Source organism: Pan paniscus, chromosome 16 (genome assembly GCF_029289425.2).
Source record: "Pan paniscus chromosome 16, NHGRI_mPanPan1-v2.0_pri, whole genome shotgun sequence".
NCBI lineage: Eukaryota > Metazoa > Chordata > Mammalia > Primates > Hominidae > Pan > Pan paniscus.
In genome coordinates this window covers 47,760,587-47,780,074 of record NC_073265.2, presented here as the reverse complement: position 1 = coordinate 47,780,074, position 19,488 = coordinate 47,760,587, and the positions used below count along the sequence as shown (strand labels likewise).

The 19,488-nt window shown below is 44.4% G+C and overlaps 1 protein-coding gene and 1 long non-coding RNA gene across 3 annotated transcripts in view; one reads left to right on the top strand and one right to left on the bottom strand.

Moving 5' to 3' along the window:
* Positions 1-19,488, bottom strand: part of LIPC (lipase C, hepatic type) — a 160,676-nt gene that overhangs the window by 52,467 nt on the left and 88,721 nt on the right. The gene's annotated exons all lie outside the window — the stretch shown is intronic.
* LOC130540836 (uncharacterized) overlaps positions 18,999-19,488 on the top strand; it is a 64,720-nt gene continuing 64,230 nt past the window's right edge. Inside the window, exon 1 of the long non-coding RNA XR_008954835.2 lies at positions 18,999-19,095. This is a non-coding gene — a long non-coding RNA (uncharacterized LOC130540836). The remainder of the gene's footprint in view (positions 19,096-19,488) is intronic.

Here is a 19,488-nt window from a genome sequence, read left to right as displayed (position 1 = left end):
TTAGGGCTGTCGCCCCTCCTGAGTGAAGATATGCAGTGTTATGGCAACATCAGTCTGATAGAACGTTGTTGAGCTCAATGTGCTGTGCCACATAGTGGAGAGAGGGGCACAATTCTCTACGAGAGGCAAGAGCCCTGGTGCTGTGCAAGCTGGCACCAAAGCAACATTGGGTATTTGTCAAAACCTTGGGGATCTTTGCCTTGTGAATACACAGGAGAGTGAGGTGAGGCAGTTAACAGTTCTACTCAAATACAATTGTTGAAGGGAGACTTAGTAAGGAATAGTGTGGGACATGGATATTTTGTCATCATTAACAACATAAACAGTGTTTGGAATCAAGGGGCAAATTTGCCCTAGACTAAAGGCTGTTCTGGTCCCATCTAACAAAGTTTTAAAGCAAGTCTCAAAAGGGTCAAACTATTTCCAAGTAATTTAACTGCACCCCAGGACAAAGCTGAAGAACATTTAAAATAATGTAGGAATACCCAGCACCAATTAGGTGAAATTCACAATGTCTGGTATCTAGTCAAAAATTACCAGGCATGCAAAGAAGCAGGAAAATACAACCCATAATGAAGAGAAAAATCAATCAATCAAAACCAACCTAGGATTGTTATAGATGGTAAAATTAGTCCACAAGAACATTAAAACAGTTCTTATAACTATATTTCATTTATTCAAGATGGTAGAAGAAAATGTAAGCATGCTAAGAAGAAATATGGAAGATATAAGAAGTCTAAACTGAACTTCTAGAGATTCAAAAATCAATGTCTGAGATATGAAATACATTGGGTGGGATGAATAACAGATTACACATTCCAGAAGAAAAGATTAGTGGACTTGAATTCACAGCAACAGAAACCATCCATTTGAAACACAGAGAAAAAAGACTGAAAATAAATTAACAGAACATCAGGGAGCTGTTGGGCAATTTTAAGAGGCCTCATATATATGTAATTGAAAATTCCAAAGGAGACAAGAAACGGGACAGAAGAAATGCTTAAAGAAATAATAATGGTGGAAAAATGTCTATGTTTGATGAAAGCACTAAATACATAGATCCAAGATGATCAATGATCTCAAAACACAAAAAATATGAGGGAAACTACACCAAGCCACAGAATAATCAAATTGCTGAAAACCAGTGACCAAAAAAAAAAAAAAAAAAAAAAGCTAGAGGTAAAAAGTCAAACTGCATACTCAGTAACAAAGATAAGAATTCAATAGACGTCTTCCCAGAAACAAGGCCTACCAGAAGACAATGGGGCAGCACCTTTAAGGTTCGAGCAAAGATGCGCAGAAAATCCCATTGCCTTGGGCTCCTTGTATGTTGGTAGATGTTGGAATAGAAATCTCATCCTCAAAGCCTAGCCAGGTGTCAGCAAGAAACACAGTGCACTAACATGTGGTGGTCAGACGATGATTACAGCCCCGTATTCGCGCTTATGAGAGAACAGAAAGTGAGATGAAGTAATGGAAAAGTTCACAGTGACACTAAGAAGAGATCCGAGTTCTAGAACACACTGAATACATATTTTCCCTCGAAAGTGTCTTTCCTCTATCTGTCCCCAGCTCTGTGAGTGACATCCCCAAGCCATGAACTTTAGGCACCCTTGACCCCTACATTTCTCCTACCCTATTGCCGTTCAGCTCACTGATTTTTCTCAAAAATACCTCCATTTACTTTTTTTCCTCCAGATCTAATTCAGGCCCTCATTACGTCTCACAAACTCCCTGTTTGACACTGGGATAGTTGTATTACTCCTCTGCCCCTTTATAGAATAAGGGGATTGGCTGATGATCTCCAAAGGCCCTTTTTGTTTTTTAAAGTATGGGTTTCAGTGATATTTTGAGATATATATATATATATATATATGTGTGTATATGTAAAGACGTCTTTTATATCACACTAATGAAGCTCGATTCTGATGTGGTTATATCCAGAGAGGAGGAGGTTATGAGTTATAAATGTGCCCTGCACATAGTAGCTGCTCTATGGTATTTGCTGAATAAAGAAATGAAAGAGTTTAAAGCAAAGCAAACAAACAAAACCCCCATTCTTGCTCCAAATAGCTATGTTCTGCAGAACAGGATCCAGGTTATGGTAGGCTGAATAATGACCACCTCCAAATTTGTCCACATCTTAATCCCCAGAACCTAGAATATGTTACCTTATATGGAAAAGGGACTTTGCAGATGTGATTAAAGTAAGGATCTTGAGATGGGGAGATTATCCTTGTTTCTTTGAATGGGCCCAATGTAATCACAAGGGTTTTTATAAGAAAGAGGCAAGAGGCTTAGAATCAGAGAGAGAAACTGGAAGATGCTATGCTGCTGGCTTTAAAGATATAGGAAGGAGCCACAAGCCAAGGAATGTAGGTGGCCTCTAGAAGCTGAAAAAGGTGAGGAAATGGATTCTGTCCTCAGAGTCTCCAGAAGAAACACAGTTCTGTTGACACCTTAATTTTAGGACTTTTGACTCCAGAACTGTAAGATAGTGTCAATTTAACTAATTAAATTTGTAGTAATTTGTTAACAGAAGCAATAGGAAACCGATATACAGCCTTATTTCTGCATTAACTTTTTTTGAGATGGAGTGTCACTCTGTCGTCCAGGCTGGAGTGCTGTGGCACCATCTTGGCTCACCGCAAGATGAGCCTCACCTCTGCCTCCTGGGTTCAGGCTGTTCTCCTGCCTCAGCCTCCGAAGTAGCTGGGATTACAGGTGTGCACCACCATGCCTGGCTAATTTTTGTATTTTTACTGGAGATGGGGTTTTGCCATGTTTGCCAGGCTGGTCTCAAACTCCTGACCTCAGGTGATCCTCCCGCCTTGGCCTCCCAAAGTGTTGGGATTACAGATGTGAGCCACTGCACCTGGCCTGCATTAACTTTTTATACTTACTAGGAAAGAGGTTTAACCTTTCTGAGTCTCTGGTCTACTTTCAATCAAATGGCATTAAAAATGTCTTCTATACGAGATAAGGGTATAATGAAATAGTGCATAATCCTATTTGAAATAATATAAAATACTCCTTATAATACCAAATACTACTACTACTTCTACTACTACTGGTACTACTGGTACTGCTAATGCTTTGCAAATGCCTTATAGACATTGTTTGACTTTAATCACTAAACAATCTTATGAAGTAGCGATTGCTATCCACCTTCCACAGATGCTCAGCCAAGACTTAGAAAGGGCGAGAAGCATGCTCAGCCACACAGCTAGAAAGTGGAGGAGCTGGAATCCCCATTACAAACAGGTGTTCTGGCTCCTTTAGTTATGCTGGCGATGATAAACTTGATGCCAATGGGGGCTTTTACGATGATGCTTATTACTGTACCACTCTGTTGTCATTCTCTTCTCATGCCTCTTTCCTGTAACAACATCTGATTGCTTCACTCATCATATTCCAGCCTGTCACCAGCTCGTCACGGAAATGATTGAAATGCTACTAATTCTGCATTATGGCTTTCTGGCTGGGTGAACTTGGCAAAGGCTGGGGAGATGTTTGTGTAGATCTAAGAGCAAATGGCCCCGAGGTTTGGAAACGGAAATGCTCCTCCCACCACACCCAAGAGAAATGTGCATGGTGAGGAGTTCTGGGGTTCTCAGCCCCTTGTGAGTGGAGCCAGGACATAGATGCCAGCTGCCGTGGGGTTTCTCCAGAATTCTCAGCTGCACAACTGTGAACTGAGGGAGTTGCTTTGAGGCAGTGTGGCATGCAACACCTTATCCTTTTATGTGAGGGACGTGCTAAAAGTTTAAGTAGTCAGCTTTCCAATCCTCATCCTCCTTCTTTCATTTACCTGTTTCCTCTTCCTTTTTCCTCCCATCACCTTTGATTCTGAATGTTTCCCTCCGCTGTTCTGAGGTCTGTTTTTAGGGGGCTGGCTTGGCTAACAGGAGTTAGGACAGAAAGGGCCGGCTCTGCGTGAGCTCTGCTTTCTGTAGCCCAGAGCAACGGTTTGCTTTGAAGATTGTTGAGAATATTTGGATTAATAAGATTTGTTCTAATATTTCCCTTCATTTCTGATCATCAAAGTGCTTGGAAGGTTTGAGCTGGTGCAGAGTTTCTTCTAGTTTGTCCTTGGGAGCAAGTGTCTGGAACAGGGTTGATTTAAAAATGTTTTCTGACTGAAGCCTTGTTAATGGGGCAGGCTGCAAATTCACATCAAGGGAGTGTCATCTTTCAAAGCAGCTTCTTGGCAGAAGGGGATGTGGAATTTTAGAGAAATCTGAATCTGTTAAGCTTCCATTAAATGAACCCTTGATTCCAGACTGTGCTGAGCGGAACCTAGGGACTGTGGGCCGTGAATAATTGACTTCTTCAGTGGCAGGATGCCTGAGAAAGGTCGAGCGTCCTTTGGGATGAAACACCCACCAGTTTGAAGGAGGTTTTTGCTTTTCTGTATTCCTCTGTGTCTCCTTTTCTATGTACTTTTACTTTTTTTTTTTTTTTTGGTTGATGCTTTTTGTTTTGCCCAATATAATGGAGATGAAAGGCGGAGGTCTTGCACCGGGGTCTGGAGGATGTGTGTGGAACGACCCTCGTTGTCATAGGTCATCATTTTATGGCTGTCAGCCTTCCTCACATTGACTGTAAGTACTTTGAGGACAGGGGCAGGATTTTACCTTCCATCCCCTTTCCCCGCCTCCTACCTCGTTCCAGTGCCGCTGTTGCTCAACCCATATTTGGCAACTTATCCCAGGGCGCCTCTGTCTGCTGAAGCTCTGACCCTGTGACCAGGCCACTTTAAGATGGGTGGGACAGGTCTGAGACTCCATCTGCCTTCCTAAAAGACTGCTGGATCTGGAGATGTCACCCTGTGATTCCCGTGGCTTTTCCAGGTAGTCTCGCAGACCCAGCCGGCCCAGGCCATCCTTCTCACCTTCTCATATTGCTCCTGGTTCAAAGGCCCCATCCCCATTTTTCACATCTATTCCTGACTCTGATTTGGGTGGACTTTCTGTCTTAAAAAGCAAAATAAAACATTGTTGAAAACTTAGAGAAAAACAGCCAGGTGCAGTGGCTCATGCCTGTAATCCCAACAACACTTTGGTAGGCCGAGGCAGGTGGATGACCTGACGTCAGGAGTTCGAGACCAGCCTGGCAAACATGGTAAAACCCCATCTCTACTAAAAATACAAAATTAGTCAGGCTTGGTGGCTCATGCCTGTAGTCTCAGCTACTGGGGAGGCTGAGGCAGGAGAATCGCTTGAACCTGGGAGACAGAGGTTGCAGTGAGCTGAGATCATGCCATTGCACTCCAGCCTGGGGCAACAGATTGAGACTCCATCTCAAAAAAAAAAAAGAAAAAGAAAAAAAAGAAAACTTAGAGAAAATCACCAAAATTACCTGTATTCCCATAATCAGAGATAACTATTGTATTATGGTTATGATTTCCTTCTAGGTTTTAAAATGCTGTGTGTGTCTTCATGTGTATGTTTGAGTTTAATTGTGTGTATATATATAATTTAGAATCCTGATTTTATAACTCAATGTTTTGTCTTGAACACTTCCCCATGACATCAATAATTGGCAAGAGAGAATCCTAACGTGTGGTTGTACCAGAATTATAATATTTGAACAACTCTCTACTGTCGTAACTTAAGTTACAACCACAGTTTTTTCCAAATGTAAAGCACACTGTGATGCAATCTTATTCATAGACCTTTCTCTATATCCCAGATTAATTCTCTTTGAATGAATTCCTGGAAATGGGATTACTAGATTAAGTGACATCAACTTTTAAAAAGACTCTCAATACCTATTGCCAGTTGTCAGCGCCAATTTAGCTTTGCTCATGCAAACCAGCAGGGTGCCCTTGTCTTCTGGACATAGTGGGTTTTACCAGTCATATGTATAGCTCTCCCCTGAGAACTTGCCTGGGCCCTAACCCTTGGGATGTGGTATTTATCATTCATGTTCCTGCAGCATCTGATGCCATCCCTGGAGAGCCCCAGGTATGGGTAAATGCAATGCAATGGTAAATGCAATGGAATGAGTTATTGCCTGCATCTCCTTGCGTTAGGTCCTTGGGGTTAGTGAGGATTCAATTGCTCTCCTTTCACCACACTCCCTCCCCAGGCAGATCCCCGAGACAGAGAAGAATGGGGAAGAGGACCGAAGGATGCCTTTGAGTTGAATGAACAGCTGAGAAGTCTTAGCTGGAAACATGCCAGAATTACACAAGACCGTGGATAATCATTTAATTTGTATTTTGTACCATTTCATGTAGCCGAGAAGAAAAACATAGGATGTAGGGTCAGGAGCCCTGGATTCTAGTTTTGGGTCTTCCAGGCATTAGCTGAGTTATGTTAGGGAAGTCTCTTAAGCTATTTGAGATCCAGTCTCTTCATCTGTAAATATACAAAATAATAAGGCCTTCCAGGTGTGGTTGTTGAGATGCTGAAATGAGATGTCATCACGTGTCAGCACTTTGTATACTAAAGTATTTCTGGAAGGAAGTGCTGTTATCCTCACCAACTCCATGTGGAACAATGTGCATTACTTGGCAATGTGTCACTCTTGCTGAGAGGTCCTTTCAGGACGTGTTATGATCTTATGTTTTGCTTACTTGTTTATTATAGTATTTCATTGAATCCAATATACACAAATAGCATGATATACCATTGTTTAACATACCACTAACAAGGAAAAAAGCAAGTTACAAGTTAAAACCTGATGTCTTAGTGATAGTCTTATGTGAATTGGTCACAGTGCCTCTTGTTGTTTGGAGATTTCTTCCCCCTACTTTAGGATTTGGCAGTTTCTCCTACTCTTAGTTGCTTTGCTTAGAGCCTGATGGGCAATCCTTTTGCATGTGCACCAGTAAAGCACAGCTTCATATATTGTGATTACATTTCATAAAACACTTTTTGTTACTTTGTAAGAAAACATAGGATGACGGTTACTCTAATGATGAATATCAAATTTATGCCTAACCTCTGTCTCTGTGCCTTTTTATGTGCAAATAATGAGTTAGTCTTTTCAAAAACCTGAATGGAAATTAAGCTCAAGCCATGCACTGCCACTCAAAAAGGCAAGCAAGTCAACTGAATCGATGGCAGTTAAGGGCCCTTTTTATCAATGTCACAACCATGCCCTAGCCCACAGCATTGTAAGATATATTCCACATTCAAAGATATTAAATAGGAACAACAGTGGACCTTACAACTGAAGACATAAAGTATCTGTTTCCCATACCAGGGAGCTGTGTCCTTGTCTATTGTGTCTTCCACCCTATGCCCAGCACCTAGCACAATGCTGGCATTCAGAAGGTACTCAGCAAATACATGTTTAGTAATGGAGAAAACAATACAATTCTGTGCGTGTACATTTTATTAACAGTGGAACTGGTTAAAGTCTTATGGAATGAAATAGTATATAAATAGCTTCTTTTTTTCTAAACTCTTTTTTTTAATGATCCAATAGATCCAATGGTATAAAAACCCCTTTCTTATAAAATTTTTTAATTGGTGATACCAGTTATAAGAACTAAAATTTTGACTGGTAAATATAATAATAGATATCCATTGACAGCATTCCTATCATATTATGTAATTTTGTATAACACTTGTCTGTTTCCAAATGCAGACATGATATCACTAGTAATAGGGACAGAAGTGATTCTTGGTCACCAAGCAGGGTAAATTTGGGAGTATAGGAAACAATTTCATCCATGTAAATGATGTGGCAAAACACTGCGTATACAGAGAGTTCTGGCTTACTGGGGAGTTGGTAAGCCATAGTATGGCTATTGTATGTTAAAAAGACATAAAAGAATAAAGATTGTGTTTGGGAAATGAATTTTGCAGGGAAAAATAGAAAAATATATTTATTTACTGAACACCTATTAGGTTAGCACGTGGTCTTTTAATCTTCACAGCAATCCTTGGAGTAGATAGCTTTGCTTCATTTTGCAAATGGGGAACCTGAGACTCAGAGAGAGTAACCTGCCTGTAGCTAGTAGGTAGTTGCTCCAGGATTCCAATCTGAGTCTTCTTGATTCTACAGCAATTGCTTTTCCAACCATTCTATGCTGACTCAGAAAACCTGAGAGTTTCGGAATACCTAATAGGAGTTAATGAACATTTAGGAAGACTGGGGCCAGCCCTGGAGGTGGAGTGGAGAAAGTGGCTCATCATCTGAGGAGGAATCAATCTGGTGAAATTGATGGATTCTATTCTATCTAAACCATTCACAGTGGATTGATGTATTTCCCAGACAACATTGAGGCGAATGTGTGGATTTGGGTACAATAGCAAGAGAGGATTCTGATGATATGTTCCCACAATTGCCTGCATACATGTCCTCTTCATTTTGCTTTATTTGGCTCAGTTTTGTTCCTTCATTCTTTTAGCAGTTCTTAAAAGAGCTACTGTATAAGGTTTGCTTTGATACAGGACAAATACATTGGGATGTTGTGAATGAGGGAGCTCTGTCTACAAGTGGTACTCCACAGAGAGGCTGGGTGAGAAGCCTAGGAGAGAAGAAAGGATGCACAGAAGAATACTAAAAAATTAAAAAAAAAAAAAGTAGCAGGAATGAAGGGTTGAAAAACCCACAGCGCTTTCACCAAGGTCAGGTTGGTTGGTTCTTCCTGCACAGTGCTGGAGAGGGCAGAAGGATGTGAATGCGGAGGAAAAGGTGTCAAAAGAAACTGGGACTAATGAGAACCTTGTTGGGGACTATGTCAGTCATAAGGACTCTCCCTCAGCCCCCAGCACAGAGTTTGGGGATGAATACATTTTTGTTTCAGAGCAAAGTTGATACATCCAAATGTTCCCATATTAACTAATTTGTTCAGTTCAATACTAATAAAGGGATGGAGGGGGGTCGGCCTATAGGAGAGGAAAAGAACCAGCTAGGAAAGGCGTTTCGTATTTTATCAAAGTATGTGGGTTAATGATTTCCCTACCTCCAAAATGACCACAGCGAGTAAGACTCGCTGAATCCTGTGTTCAGGTCATTTGTCATGAGAGGAACTGGACTGGACTAATATTGCTTTGGGGATGATCGGCTTAATTTGGCTATGGGGTGGCAGTTGTTGGGGCTCAGCAACTGTTACCCCAAAATATGGTGCTTTGACATGCTGAAATAAGAAGAGCCTCAGGGTCTCTCTGATCTTCACTCCCTACCCCCCACCCTTGGCCCTACCCCATCTCTCAATTCTTCATCTCTCCCAAAGCTCTGGATGAAGTTGTTCTCTTCATCCCTTATCTGCCTAAAGTCTGGAAATACCAAGGAAGAAAGCAATTACCTCTAGTCTCCTCCCTGAGTTTTCATCAACTGAACCCATATCACAGGAAGAAAGACTGAAGTCTGTCAACACACCTGGACAGTATTTTGTCACAAACCATTGTCTTCTGTTTTGGTGCTCATTCAGTATTTCAAAGAGAATCATTTACCAGCCCTTGTCTGCTCTGAAGTCCCAACAGACTTTGTCCATGGCCATTGTAAGTTCCCCAAGTCCACTCATCTCCCCCTAAAAATCATTTACCACCCCTCAAATTGCCACATTTCCCCCATCTCCCCTTCCTCTATGAAGAAGGGTTAATGGGTAATTGTTCTCTATGGATCCTCCAGTGCTAGACATGTTAAAATAAATTCGTATGCCTTTTCTTCTACTAATCTGTCTTCTGTGAGTTTTCAGTGAGCTTTCAGAGGGCAGAGGGGAAGCTTTCCCTTAGCCCCTACACAGTGCCTGGTGGAGTATGGAAAAAGGTCGCTAGCCAGCTACCCTTTCTGTATTCCAGAATTGTACAAGCTGAAATTTGTCCTAGAGGCCACTCTCACCTTATTATAAGAGGGACCACTTTAGTGAGCTCTTTTCGTTTTCCAAAGTAAGGCAAGTACTGATTTGTGTGTGGCCGGGGGAATCCTTGATTCAAAGAAATAATTCAATCGTAGATATGTCGCAAGACCTTATGCAGATGACTGATCACATTCCAAGAACAGGAATTATCCTATTTGCATGTTTAATAATGAGCTAAATCAAGTCAGTTTGACCTTCCTTTCTTCTTTGCTTCCTTCCTTCCTTCCTTCCCTCCTCCTCTCCTTCCATTTTTTTCTTTCTTCCTTCTTTCCTTCTTTTTTTAGAGAAAGCAAAAAGAAAAGTATATTTCTCTTTTGCTTAGAAATACTCTCAAGAGGATAGGGAAAGTTTAGCCATTGTGAAAACCAATTTTATTTCCCTGTTCTCCTGGTTTCCCCACTCCTATGATTTGCCTGTGTCCCCACCTAAATCTCATATTGAATTGTAGTTCCCATAATCCCCACATGTCCTGGGAGGGACCAGGTGAAGATAATTGAATCATGGGCGTGGTTTCCCCCAGCTTGTTCTTGTGACAGTGAGTTCTCACGAGATCTGATGGTTTTATAAGGAGCTTCCCCCACCCCTTCACTGGGCGCTTCTCCTTGTTGCCACCATTTGCGATGGATGTGTTTGCTTCCTCCTCTGCAATGATTGTAAGTTTCCTGAGGCCTCCCAAGCCATGCTGAACTGTGAGTCAGTTAAGCTTCTTTCCTCTATAAATTACCTAGTCTCGGGTATTTCTCAAATATGTCTTTATTAGCAGTGTGAGAATGGACTAATACACCCCCACACCTGTAGCATCTTCTTGCACGTCAGGGTAGGGGGCAGAGGAAGCCGGCAGGGCTTAGGAGTTGGGAACACAGCCAGCTTTGAATAGAGCACAATTTGAGCCTGTGTCTTCAGGGAGAATACTGGTGCTTTATTAGGGGAGCCTCTCAGCAGTCTGTATCATGTGGAGAAAGAAAATCTTGTCGCCTACCTGGATATCTCAGAAGCTAGGGCTCTGGGTTTGGAATTGTGAGTGGAGTTAACAGGGGAGGGATAGGAAATAGGCAGAGTGGCTTGGGCCACCTTTGCTGTGCCTTCTCATCACCTGCTTTGCCGTGGTCAAAGGCCTCTCTTCTGATCTGGACTGTCTTGGAACCGTGGTCATGTGCCTTCTATGGGAGGGTGCCCTTTCAGTCGTGGCAGGAGAACTAAGCCCATTCAATGTGCCCATGCCAAAGAAGACTGGGTGTGGCTGGCTTCTATTTCTGTCCTCCTGCATAGCTGTGGCTTCAGAGATCTATGGAAGGAGCAAAACAACACCCTTGCCCCAAGGGTGTCATAGAAGTCTCCTTTCTGCACAGCCTCTCCCCTCCTGGGCTAAGGAGAGCCCCGTTGTGAAGCACGGTGCTGGGAAAGGAGCCCCACAGGTGTGTGTTTGAGACAAGAACAGGAAGAGGTACTACAGGCACCCAAACACAGCCTAGGTGGGGCACACACCACAGAGACAGAGTGGGGAGGGGCGGCTGCCATCCGCTCTAAGGAAGTTCCTCCAAGTTGGTGAGTAAGGATGAGACCCAAGCAGTGGAATTCCTCTATCCAAAGCCCAGGAGCTCTGGCACAAGGAGGCAACAGCCGCCTCTTGTGAGGAGGGAGCTCGCAGGGCTGTATGGTACTGGCTCCCTAGGGCTGACCAGCAGCCTGCAGCCACGTCAGTGCAGTCCCCTAATGAAAGCAGGATACTCAACTCATGATAGAGGTGATGGTTTTTGGCCTTGGAATGTTGGCTTGGGTGGGAACTGGCTTTAGAGATAGTTGTTTAGCAACTTGAGCTTGTTCCAAGGAGGGTGACTAAGAGTGAGGGGACTGGAAACCGTGTCATTTGAGGATGTGTTGAAGGGAGACTTAGTCCAAAGAAGGGAAGGGCTGGTTGAGGTTGGGTGAAACATGAAGGAAACAGATCTTGGTACAATAAAGAGAGGAGCTGCCAATGGCATTAGATGAGTGTCATCTGAACAGTCTATCTTCATACTCATGAAATGTTTGTCCTACTTCATAGACATCCCTACCAAGCTGGTAGACCATTCACCACCACCACCAATACCAACAGCAGCTGTTGAGCACACTCTGTGTTGAGCCCTGTTCTCAACATTTTTTTGTATATTAAATCATTTGATCCTCACAACAACCCTATAAAGTACATGAATCTTTTATTATCCCACTTTTTAAAGATGAGGAAACTGAGACACGGGGATTATCCCACTTGCCTGAGGCCACATGGCTGGTGAGTAGGGGGGCTGGGACCATATGTAGCAGAGGCTGGGGTTGGCATGTGGCCTCCGTCTGCTCCCGCCAGCCCTGCTGTAGCCCAGCACCCTGATGGCTGGCTGTAGAGTGGTAGCCTTTCCCCTTAGGTCCTGGCCTATTCGTGGACTGTTGGCCTCTCCCAGTGCTGTCACATCAAGTTTCAGATGCCCCAGAAAACTGGGGACCTGTGCTGTCTAGCATAAGGGAATTTCCATTCTCTTTGCCTTGGTGGTTCCTCCAGCTTCTGCATGGCTGTGGTTTTTGTAGCTTGGTTTGACTGAAAATATTTGGCCTCATGAGTTCTATTCTTTATCTGGCTGTTATTGGCATCCCCAGTGCTACATAACCAGGAGATTACTGCTTTGCTACCAGAAGCATGGCAGGCCATGTAAAACAGGGTACAGCATGCGCAGCTCTCCTCGAGATAGGATAATGGGGCCATTTGGAGTTACACACTGGGTCGTGCTTAGAGATCTGCTACTCTCCACGTGTGCTGCTGTCTGGTGAAGAGAACACTAGTATTTGAGGATGGCCTTTTACTTGTCTTGTTTCTGACAATAATGGTAGAAATTTCCTTTCTTCTGATACATTCGAGATTACTGGGAGGAGAAAAAGAAGAAATCCAAATTTGTTCTTAACCAAAAAGCTACAAAATGAGTTGTTGGAAGTGGGAGAAGGCCAGGTCGATGCTGGGCCTCAGGCTGAATGTAGCAGTGTAGTTCTCAAGCCACCCTCTGCTTTGTTTTGGCCTGTTGAGTGCTGTTCCTGGCCATCTGGAAGACCCCTTATTCATACAGAGAGGGGGGTGTTGACGTCCAGAAACAGAACTGGCCAAAATGGGAATTTCTTTGTGATTTGGCTTAAAGAGTCACTTGCTTGAGACTCAAAAAGCATCTTTTCTGAATGGTCCACAGGTGGCCATAATGTATAATAAAGATAAATTCAGAATGAGCAGGTGTCATCACTTCTGCCCTGGGCTGCCTGACAACAGCCTGTTTATTTTCCTCTGCTCTGAGAGGTTACAACCCCAGATGGGGTTGGAATGACCCCACCATCAAGAGGACTTTTAGGCTGGTGGGCCTAGAATCTTGAGGGGGTTTGAAGGGAGCTTGTTCACTCCAGCCAGGGTGCCCTGTGGCCCTGCACTCTGGCCTGGTCTGTTGGATGAGACTTGAAACTGGTGTATGGATTTCTGTGGTATACAGGACTTTCTGAGAATTTTTCTTTTCTCCACTTGGAAAATGATGTCCTGTCATATCTTGAAATGGGTCATGGACTTGCTAGTGTCATTGGCTTTCTTCTGAAAAATGTCCATCTGAGGAAACGGGACTGGTGCAGTGTGTGTTTGGGTGGGCGTGTGGGCGTGTGGGTGTGTGGGTGTGGGTGCGGGTGCGTGGGTGTGTATGTACATATAAAAAGTCCACCCTGGTGTGGGCCCTGTGCCTGGAAACTCAGAGGCTGCTGGAGACCTGCCTGGCATGCCTACTCCTTGGTTTCTGCCATTGCTGTGTACAGGTGACTTGCCCTCAGACACTTGCTCTGTGCCCTGTCTCTGGCAGGTGCAGGGCCTACTTAGGCTCACACAGACAGCACTCACATCCCCTCTGCCTTTGGGGCCACCCTGGGCTGGGTGGTGCGGCCCAGTGGAACCCTGCCCTTCACATTCCCTGGAGTGAGTTGGTGAATTGGAAGGTTGATGTGCTGGTGCTGAGACACTCACAGGGTGCTGCCTGTTTGAATGTGTCCAGTAGGGTGCTGATATGTGCCAGTATCAGATGCGAGGTGCTGCCCCATGCAGACCAAGTCCTCACCTCCCAGAGTCCTGCCAATGATTCCTTGGTACCACCAGGGTCCCTGTTATCCAGGGGCTGGCGCTGCCCCTAAAGCCTTTCACAAATCACCTCTCCCTGACTCTTAGTGTCCTACCTTGGACTCTGCCCCCTCCACTCCTTCTCCAGCCTCTGAATGCACAACAGGCAAATCCAGTGACAGATCCTGAACAGGGCTTAAGGAACCCACCAAGTTCTCTTACACCAGGAAGACAAATAAAATCTTGGTTCTACCACTTAAGAGGCTGTGTGACTCTGGGAAAGTTAACTTTCCTGCACCTCAGTTTCCCCCTTTTTGACATGGGATTAGCAACACTGTCTGAATTGTGAGGGTTAAGAGATTGTCCATAATAATCATTTATTGTCCATAGCTCAGTTATTATGGAGATAAAATGAGTTAATATTTATAAAGCACCTATACATATTATAAATAATATGTGTATACTATTGTCAATGATGCATGGCACATCTGATAGAAGTGTTTACACCTGGGCTTTTTTTTTTTTATTTTTTATTTTTTGAGACGGAGTCTCGCTCTGTCGCCCAGGCTGGAGTGCAGTGGCGCGATCTCGGCTCACTGCAAGCTCCACCTCCCGAGTTCACGCCTTTCTCCTGCCTCAGCCTCCCGAGTAGCTGGGACTACAGGCGCCCGCCATCACGCCCGGCTAATTTTTTGTATTTTTAGTAGAGACGGGGTTTCACCGTGTTAGCCAGGTTGGTCTCGATCTCCTGACCTCGTGATCCGCCCGCCTCGGCCTCCCAAAGTGCTGGGATTACAGGCGTGAGCCACCGCGCCCGGCCTTTTTTTTTTTTTTTTTTTTTTTTAAACAATGTTTCAGCACCTCATGGGCTCATCAAATGCCTGTTGAATGATTAGGAAAGCTCTACAGGCTGAGAGTTGCTTGGGGGTGCTGATAACCATGTCCTCTTCATCCTTGGGCCTCCCTAAAGCCTGTTGGGCTGTCTGGCATATGGGAGTGCCCTAAAAATTGCTCTTTGACTGTGTAAGTGAAGGACTGAGTATGCCTTTCTCATTTTGTACATTCTCTTCAGCATTGGAAGCCTTAGTTTTAGAGAACTTATTTCTAATTTGGGAACATATTCCCCCAGTTCTCACACATTAAGGAGATAATTAGAGCTCAAAAGGGTGGAGCCTTAACCCAATAGGAATAATGTTCTTGGAGGTGACTTGGAGTTAACCACTTTGACATTTGTGACCTCAAAGCAAGAGTTACGGCAGGCTAAATGATACGTTTTCATAAAAATAAACAAAAAAAAAAAAGAGAAAATTACATGGAATTCAATGCAAAATTTGCAAACCAACCCAACAGTAGGAGCTAAGTAGGGATGCGACACCACCTTTTCCTTGTTTTGAAGGAATATCTATCTAGCACCTGCGTGTGCCAGGTAAAACTCGGGATGGCAGCTAAGTCACAATCCTGCTGTCCAGGTGCATCCAATCTGGTGGGGAGGGTGGGTTCTGTAGCAGCACAGGAATGGAAATGTTTCCAGAGCAGAGCCAAAGTGCTGAGCAGCTTGTGTGGAAGGAAAGAAAGGGCTGATGAATTGGTGAGGGGGCATCTGGGAAACGGCAGAGAAGGAAAGAAAATGAGAAGATGTCATGGTGTGCCTGCTTCTTCCTGCCCCACTCTGGGAACTGTAGTGTCACTAACTCCGTGCAAGGCTCTCTCTCCCTGGCATTGCCCTCTGGTCACTAAATCACCTTCAGGTCCAGCCTCAAGCATCTTTGGCTGCAGCCTCACCCTCGCCCCACGCATCTCAAGCATCCCATTAAATTCTAGCCTCCCCAGGAGTGTGGGTGAGCTGGAATTTCACTCCCACTCCCTAACATCAAGAGACATAACAGATGTCTGGTTTTTCTTTGCATCCTCAAGTTTTCCTACCTCCTTCAGGGTGCAGAACATTCCTGAAGGGTGGAGAGGCAGAGGCTCCAAGATAGCATCAGTGTCTGTCCTCAGGCCACAGTGTGAGAGCTGGATGAACTGGGTTAGGGTAAGAAAGAAATTTGGGTTTGCTTGTTCTAAAAAAAATCTTGGTAGGGTAATTTTCTTGTAAGAAAATTGGCTTCTGTAGAGATTTAAAAATGGTATTGTAAAAACTGGTAAATATATTCACGGCAAGTTAATGTACTCTTCCTTGTGATTAGGCCCAATCAGATGTCATATTCCAGTTCATTCAGCGCTGATGGAAGTTCTTATAAAAACTAAAGCTAATTAAGTTTCCCTTTTCTCCCTCCCCACCCCATCATCAACTATGATTTCTTTGTTCACTGACGCAGATGTTAAAAATACATGGAAAATGTTTCTAAATTCTTTGTCATTTTAGGAGAAGATCTGTCATCACCAAAAAAATACTGGTGGGTAGAGCTGGAAAACAAAAAGGAATAAACAAAAAAACTTCAGGCATTAAAAAAAAAAAAAAGTATAAGAGGCCTCTAGGTAATGATCACATTGGGAGTAGGTGGAGACATGTGAATATACATAGGCTGAGCCACCTTAAATCCCTCCCAGAAAGAGTCTAGGTATATAGGCGAGGGGGCCTGCTAGGAAATCACTGCAATGTTCTGGGAGGAGATGACAAATCCCTGTGAGGCGTGCGGTTGTAGAGACGCAGAGGAAAGGGTGCACAGGAGGCATTTTAAGGTGGAGTCAGCAGGACCCAGAGGCTGATCAAATGAGGGAGTGAAAGGAGAACAGAAGGGTCTGGGAAGCAGATTTGCTAAGGTTTCTCAGTGATGCCCATGAGGAAAGATGGGAGAAATATGGATTGACTGCGAGAATGGTAAGGTTGTGTCACTAATGGGAGCAATGCACCCCAAAAGTATCAATGAATGGCCTGGTGTGTCTTCCAAGGGGGTAGGGGTTCCTGTGGTTTGACGTGGCTTTGTCTTAGTCAAGAGTTTTGTCATTGATTTGGATAATATAGAGGATGAGTTCACCACATTTCAGATGTCAAGAAGCTAGAAGAGATATCAAATCTAAAAGTGTCACAAAGGATGAGAAGGGGGGTGGTGGGGGGAGAGGGGGGTGGTGGGGGGAGAGGAGAGAGGGAGAGACTAAATCTGAAAAGATAAAATTTAACAGGGCTACACGTGGATCCCAAATCTATCTGCTCAAGGTCAGGGAGTGGTAGCTTAGTAGCAGCACATATGAAAACAGTCAGGGACTTATTGATTATAATTTTCAACAGGAGTAAATATTGTACAGCATCTTCTCCCAGCCCTCAAGTGACTGTAGACTGTGCTGTCTGAAGCATGTGTTTTAGAAAAGGAAGGCGACAGCCTCATCCAGTTTTGTGCTGGTTAAATGGCAATGGATTATTGCTTTTGCTTGTGGACACAAGAGCAACATGGAGACATGGAAGCACGTTCAGACGAGAGCAAGCGTGACAGTGAAGGGGCTAGAGTCACCTGATTCCAACATCGTCATCACCACCATCTGTTGGGCGCTTACATCTCACAAAATCATCTCACAGCCTATGCAGCAGTCATTTCCATTCCCACCTTACCTACGAGGAAACTGAGCCTCAGGGGATGACATCACTGTAACACTACTGCTCCTGGCTCCATGGTTTTCATGAGGGAAGACATACCCAAACCCATGCTCTTTCCACCCCTCCTTACTGTGTCCTAAACCTCACCATCTGAGGGACTGTTGAGGGATGTGGGGATCCTTATGTTTCAGTTGGAATCAGACTCTGCCCCGTGTCCTGTCTCTGAGGTCCAATTTACTTTGTCCTGTCTCTGCTATACCTTACTCTCCTTACTCCAGCTGGACACAAGTTCTGGATCTCTTGTACCGAATCAGACCTCCCCAACTCATGTCTTGTACCGAATCAGACCTCCCTGATTCGTGATCCTGACGTCCACTGGCATTGCGAGGGGCTACTGCCTAGGACACCGTGACCACATCCTATTTATCACTTAACCTCCTCCCCAGGACACAGTTTTCCTAGACCACTTCTGTTATCCAACCTCACTTAGACCAGGGCTATACAGTTATGACAATCCAACTTGTTTAGCAAGAAGACAGATTTAGCATTTCGGGTGGCTCCTGGGCTGGACAGGCAGAGCTGGGGCCTGGATAAGAAATGGATCCCCCCAGGAGAGACACAGGGACCAGTTCCTAGGTGCGCAGAGAAACTGGAGCGGAAGAGTTGATCCACTGGGATCAACTTATAGGGTTCGGTGGCTGACTGGACATAGTTTCTAAGGAAGAAATGGGAATCTGGTTTAGAGATAGAGGAGACTATTGGTTCTTTTCAGGTTGATGGTAGAAGAATTATGAAAGCTGCTTCAGGGAAACACAGATCTTCCCTTTCCTGTTACATACTCATTCCTAAAGAATCCTAGTTTAGGGCCTGGGAGATTGGACACATAGTTAACAGAGACACAAGACTTGTAACCCAGGAGTCTGGTGGTCCCCACTATGTGTGAGTCTGTTTTTGAGCCAGCATAACATTAAAGTAGACTCAGCCTCTTTTGGCTCTACCCCCAAAGAATCTGCTGTCCCCAAAGGCATTGTTTAGAGGCAGGCGACAAAGTACAAAATTCTTAGGGGTGGTGAAGGAATTTATAGAGCTGCCTCTGAGAACACTTGCTCAAATCAGGATCGATGTGCATGTTCCCTGGTGTTCTCGCCCTGCCCCAGCCTGTCACTGGCAGGCACTGTCTCTCCATTCTTCCCACCCCAGCCTGGCCTCTCTTGTGCCGAGTAATCCTGCTCTGCCTGACACGTGCTTTTCCATGCTCAGCGAAGCAAGGCCGTTGACAGGCCCAGCCTCCTTGGGAGATGGTTTAATGTGTTGCTTTTGCTACTCAACAATGCCCTGTGGAGTATTGCTCACTCCTATTTGTATAAACAACCCCCTCATGTATCTCTTCCAAGCACGCACAGCATTCTTTTCCTGGCAGTTTTGGTTGTAACTTTGTCTCTTTGAGTACAGAAGCTGAAGTGGGTGTGGCTGGGAAGGCCTGAAGTTACTGCAGAGCTAGGATTTGAACCTGGGTTTTGTGACTCCCAGTCTAATGCTTCTTCCACAGTATCAGATGGTGTGGGCTGCAGGTCTCTGCAGGTGAGGGCTTCTGGCTCAGCTGCCGGGGAGTAAGCACCAAGTAGGCACTTGGGCCAGGTCAGTGTTTCTCAATGTTTTATCATGATTGCCCCCCTAAAGAGTCTTTCTAGACATTTTTACCCCCTAATTGTCTACCCGTGAAGTTTTAACACCAGGGATATACTGCACCCTGTTTGTGTACTGTATATATATGTGTGTGTATATATATATATATCTGCTTTATAATAAAAACTTTTTTCATCACCCACCTCAAGATACAATTTCACCCTCTTGGGGGCAATATGGCCCCTATTGATAACGCAGGGGCTCAAAGTGATTCTCAGAGTGAGGGCCTCGGACCAGCAGCGGCAACATCACCAGGAATTTGTTAGAAATGCAGATTGTAAGTCCCGCTCTAGACCTATTGAACCATATCCTTGCGAGGTGGGGTCCAGCTGGCTGTGACTTAAC